A 6,006-nucleotide genomic window follows, 5' to 3' on the forward strand; every position below is an offset into this window, starting at 1 on the left:
ATGCGGATACTGCTGACGACACTGTTCGTGGTGGGTCTCACCCACGCCGAAGAGCAGTGTAAAAAAGTTCCTGGTAACTATTCTCTGGGTTTTCACCAATCATTTTTTCTGAGAATCGGGAGCATCTTCCTATTGAAAACCAGAGTTCGGTGAATTCCCCGCGGCGCTTGGTGATGAGTTGAGGAGAAAGCGCACCTCCTTTAGAATCTTCGCGCTTGTCTAATCCTTGTGGAATTCCAGATGACGCCGTCATGAAAACGGCGCAACCTCTAGCTGAGAATATCATGAATAAATGTATGCATCTCCTCGATAAATATCCCGTTCCTCTGAACGTCATTGGAGAGGTCAGTGATGAAGGAGCAGTTCCGCGAAAGGTTCTATTCTTCTCCTTGAAACGTTTCATCGAGCTTCAGAATAATTTTCCCGCAGGCTCTCCGCATCATGTGTTCAGACTACGCTAAATGTCACGACAAACTCGAAAAAATGGCGTCGGTAAGGCTCAATTTCGGGATTGCAATTCGTCGAACCGTTTAGAAGCGTGGCAGAAGTACCGCGATTTCTCTTTCCAGGATGAGACTAAGTACCGAAAAGAGATTTCTCTCTGCGTTCGACCTCATCTGATCACTTTCTTGGTAAGCATTGGGCGCCGCCCCCATGGCGGCTGACGAATCAGTGGAGGACTAGAAGTATCGGTCGAACGGTTTAGAAACTTATCTTGGTGACTCTCCATGGACCTGTATCTTCACAGAAAGAACGACCGGAGATCGACCACGATCCCGATAAGCTGGCGGATGATATCAACGTAAGTGGCCCTCGACTCCTCTACCCCATCCTGAAAGTATTCCGATGAATTCCAGGCACGGGGACGAGAACTCCGCTCCCTCTCCCCCTTTTTCCCCGAGCGGTATGCAAGCTGAAGACAGATCGACTTTCATCGAAACGCTAACATTCTTCGAACGTTGACAGGAGTGCATTCTGGAACACATTCCTCTGGATAAGAGTTTGGGAATCGCCACCGGTGTGTGGGTGATGAAAATCCTTGGAATTCCAATCGAAGCGTGAGCACCGATGGTCTTCGAGAGCGGGCCCGAGGCTTTGCTCGATAAGCTGAGCTTATTGTGCGAAGCGAATAGTATCTCCTAGCGCTAGCTCAATTCGTCGTGGGCTCACCCGGGAACACACTTCCTCGGAACTTATGCTTAAGAGAGAAAAAAACACCGAAGAATCGAGAGACATCTCACCTCGTAGTGAGTACCTATGGGGACTCTAATACAAACACTCTAATACAATGACTCGTGTCGCTGAAGAGAAGCACCTCCTCTGAACGGCTTGAGATAATCCGAATAATCGATTTCCGAATTCAATGGTGAAGGGATCCATATATTGTAATTTATTACCTTCGGAAAAAATGCTTGACTCGGAAATAATCGAGGTGCGGGCAGAACCATGAGAAACACACGAAAATGGAGCTGTGCGGGAGACGATGTCAGGTAGAGGCTCAAAATAAAATCTAGCAAGCGTGAACTCAGCATCATGAAAACAACGGGCTGCGGCTATATTCTTCAAGTGCAATTATTCGTCTCCTCGCTCCCATGAACAGGCATGGGGGGGATTGTTCGGAGAAGAAGAGAATACCCATACTTGTCGGCGATCAGCAAGCCATTACGGGAGAGCGAAAAGTTCCAGATGTCGGAGATTTCTATATCGCTCTCAGTGGCCCGCTGGAGACACCAACGGGTTCAACGGAGGCGTTGTCCCGGAGGAGCAGATACCGCTGCGGGCGAACGGAGCGGCGTTCGGCCGTCAGGCTGCTCACTCAGAATAAAATGGCTGAAGACATGGAGACCGACACACGGATAGTCGGGCAAGCAACTTACGACGAGAATAGCGGGTATCGAGCAGAATACGAATGAGGCCGCTGAACAGCGAAAGCCCTCGGTCTTAGCGAAGGAACGCTCAGCAAGGAGCAAATAGGATACAAGTTGCTCTCCAGAGCATCCTACTGAGCAGTCAATCGAGCGAGCGAGCAGTCGAGCCGACGGGCAGGCGGGCCTTCGAGCCGAACAACCGATCGGCAGAGCGATCGACCAAGTAGCGACCCTTAAGCGACCAACGTTTCATCTACAAAAGGAACTAAGTGTGATTAACAACGCCTCTGGTCAGCCACGGAAGATCGTGTCTCTTCCCTGACCCTAACGAGCGACCAAATCGATGAGCCTGGTCCCGTCGGGAGGATTCCAGGGAGCGAGTGTTTACCCAAAGTATCGCCTCCAGTCTGGCCGCTACAGTTTTCCAGGTGGATTCCCTCTCAGCGTCGCATTCCGAGGAAAATTCAGAGGAGCGAGGAAAGAGAAAATCCGTGATCTGAGGTGATTTTTACTGCCGGGCAAAGACCCGAGCACGGTGGCGTGCCAGCGGTCTCGTTAGGTTTGCTCCGTCATTTTTGAACACGTCATTAAAATTAAATTACATCTCTTCATTTTCGTCTCACGCTCGATCCCGCTCCCTCCGTTCCACCGTATGTTCTTCCCAGGCCCTCCCGAGCTATACCGTCTCGGCAAACACTCCCACTCTCTTTCGACTTCCCCGTTTTCCTCCAGCCGCGGGCTGCTCAACTCTGCTCAAAGAGAGGCCTACCTAATGAGGACCACTTGGACCGTCCCCACTTAAACACGCTCCACACGGACCCAGTAATTTCGAGGATCCTGACACGCTCCCGTGCCTCCGCGTAGGACGCGAAATTACACACGGAGATACATTCGCGAGAAACTTGTCATTAAATAAGAAGCCCGAAGCCGAGGAAAAGTCGGCAGTGCCGGCCGCTATTTCGACCAACAACTTTTTTGATAAATAATAAGCCTCCTCATTTCCCCGCTGGGGGGGAACAGTGATTCCATCGAATTCTCCGCGTTGCGCTTGGACTCCTGGAATGAATTGATCTGTAATTATCGGGGAAGCTCCCTGAGCTATCTTCCAGGTGATGTTTTGATTGAACTCGTACGGGGGACAAGGCAAGGCGGTGCGGTCCGTCCGACCTCTAGGAGCCCTCCTCAGAAGCGCATACGGGGCGAGGTCCCCCGGCTGAGCTGTCTCAGCGGCTTATCAGGGCCGCCGCGATAGTGTCCGAGATTCGATGACATAATAACCCAAGAATGACCGAGAACCCAGTATGATCGGGGTCTGAGGCGTCGTTCGCAACACTTGGTGCCTAGAATTTCCAGCATTCGTGCATTTTCCGGACCGCGAGGGGACTTCCGCAGATCCTCTGGTCTATGCCCCGTTCGGGAACGTCACCCCTTTCCCCCGCGGGAGGTTCTACAAAAATGTGGCAACGACAACGACCTCCTGTACCTATGCTCACATTTTCGCATGCCCATGATTTCTTCTCAACAGGAAAGCATCAATCAGGTCACGCTCCTTGATCTCAGAAAATTATGGATGAAAGGTTTCCCCAAAATTCAGAGCCTTGCCAGGCATTTCGTCCATTTCCTTGTGCCCCTCCCCTCTTGAGGCATCGAATAAGAGGAGTGACAAGCATATGCAAACACCGACTTTGGACTACGACGGAGACACTACCCGCGTCTTTCCTTCGATTCCTCCCTCCTGGAATCCTCTCTGCGGGAATAGATGAGTCCATCTGGGAATTCGGATTCGAGTGACTTTGCGAGGCAAGGCGTTCCTCTCTACAAAGCTCCCTTTCTGCTGCTGGTATATCTTCTAATCAGTTGCTTGAGCCGTCTGATATTCGCAGCCCCACGCTATGATGAGCAATGTCAGCGCCCGGAGGAAACTTTTCCGATTCGCTCCGTGCGTCCGAGACCCTCATTACGCAACAAGGAAGCTCTCCGCGACTTGTTCATCCCCATGGATTTGCGGTCGATGTCAAGATTTCGCTCGAATGATTTCACTCACGATGAGGGAGAGCCAGGCTGAGCGAGTATTCGCCGGACAGCCTGCAGGACGGTGAGAGCAGAGAAAGCAAAAACGAGAACTCTCTAATTAATTCGACACGCGCGTCGTAATGTATTTCCGAGCTCGTCCGATGTCAAACCTCGGAGCTCTTGCCCGCAGACCCCGATTTCGCTTGCGACGCATCGACTTTTGAAGTCACATATCCGCAAACTCTGCTCACCGCAGGGGAGGAATATTATTCAATAGATGAATCTCCGCACAGGTCGACCAAATTATTGTGAAGATTATCCCTGTGAGTCTATCGGATGAGCCGAGACATTAGCGTGCACGTAGCCAAACGCTTCTCTCGCAGGGAAGAGATCGGAACTCAATATTCACCGCAAAAACCTTCAAACTATACAACTCTCTCTCATTTGAGAGGCAGGTGCCCTCGGTCGTCGAGAACGAGTGCTTTTTAGGTTTCTCTCCGAGCTCCGGTCCTCCTCATGTTCGTCTCACCGTCGTTCCGTTCCCTTACGCGAGTTCCTCGTTCTTCCTCCACGAGGCATATGCGAACACATTTTTAGTGCATTTAAAAACGCCGCTGAACGTGACCATCCATTTCGCGTTAAACTCTAATGTGCCGTTAGCAACAACTCCCTCACGTTCCGGAGTTGTTCATCCGTTCAGCCTGGATTCCCGCTTATGTTTTCCCGTTTTTCCCTCTCGTTCTGCAACCCCCTCCAGGTCTCGCCATCGCCACACAGCCCCGTCGCATCCGATGAGAGCGACTTCGAGTCCCGGCGGCGCCGACACTAGTCTTGAGCGTCTCTACAGGTACGTACGCGTCCTCCGACCGGACTCCCCATGAGCTCAGATACTGAATGTGGATCAGAAAACTCGTCCCGCTGCAAATTATCTCCGGAGGGGTGTTGGCTCACCGGGACTCCCGTCGCATGAGAAGTCTGGCCCCTGACATCCCGAAGGAATCCGAGAGATCTCGAATTCATTTTGTACGTGAAAGACGCTCAGGGGGCTCCGACGTCATCAAGGTGTCGTCGCGACTTAGCTTAAACAAAGCATCCATAGTGTTCTCCAATCCATATGTTTTTCCTTTAATACTGCGGCGGACTGAAGGAGGCCGGTACCGAGCCCGACTCTTGCTCTCGGATAATTCCGTCTCTCTTGGCGTGGAGACCTTTTGAGAGGCTTTTCTTCTTTCGAGTGTGCGACTTCTCGGCTCTGCCTCACACAGTTGTTGCTCTCTTAAGCTTCACCTGCTTCTCCGGGAAGGTGGCAAAATAAGAAGAAAAAAGCGTTCGTCGCGACTCCTCCGGGCACGGTCTTCCGACTGACTGGAGCCTTTATTGTGAGGGTCTTTTTTCCTCCGGGAAACTTTAACCCAACCAAACAGTCAACTGCGCCACCGTCGAGTGCAGACGGCAAGACTTCACGCTCCCTCAACTGCGATCAGCCAGCCAGTAAATGTGGTTTCCCTTCCGGACTCAAGCCCACTACAACTCAGAAGAGGGCGAAACTTCCACCGCAGCGAACCAAGAGTTTCAGTTTGATGGGGGTTCCCTTTACAACGATCCAATCTTCGAGTACAGATGGCCAACAATTGAAAAAAGTGTCTCCGGCCCCGCACTTCTCCCCCCCCTCCCCGTCGCTTCCGAATATTCTCGTTGTTCGAATTAGCTGAGGACTAGGATGGGCTTTTCCGATGTGGGAGAACGGCATGTGGGAAGATGATGCGGGAGAAACAGGGGAATAGAAGCGGGTATCCGTAAACGTGTTTTTCTCGAAAATCGAAAACATACACAAAGCCTGTGACTACATGCCGCAGGTGCATGAAAGCAGGAGATTCCCCCATCGCCTCATCGACGCTCCGGATGAGCCACAAGAGCGGGTCTGTAGCACGATGTCATCCGCAGGCGGGCTCCTACGAGGACCCATTCACGCGTGAGCACCTGTCGGACACTTTGGAACTCTTCAGGTTCTAGAACGCAGCGCGTTCGGCAGCCTCGGCGCAGTTTCGGCTCGCCCAGCTTCCCTGGGACGCACGGCGCAGGAACGATGTCTCTCTCCGACGGAGAGCGATTTGAGAATCATTTG

At 51.9% G+C, this 6,006-nt stretch overlaps 1 long non-coding RNA gene across 1 annotated transcript; it reads left to right on the plus strand.

Moving 5' to 3' along the window:
- On the plus strand, positions 1 to 1,143 carry LOC100898857 (uncharacterized). The gene is made up of 6 exons (XR_145557.2): positions 1 to 73; positions 241 to 344; positions 430 to 492; positions 570 to 632; positions 749 to 802; positions 967 to 1,143. It is a non-coding gene; the product is annotated as an uncharacterized LOC100898857 (long non-coding RNA).
- The last annotated feature ends 4,863 nt before the right edge of the window (positions 1,144 to 6,006 follow it).

The sequence above is a fragment of the Galendromus occidentalis genome, unplaced genomic scaffold (genome assembly GCF_000255335.2).
Source record: "Galendromus occidentalis unplaced genomic scaffold, Mocc_1.1 scf7180000077480, whole genome shotgun sequence".
NCBI classification, from domain to species: Eukaryota; Metazoa; Arthropoda; class Arachnida; order Mesostigmata; family Phytoseiidae; genus Galendromus; species Galendromus occidentalis.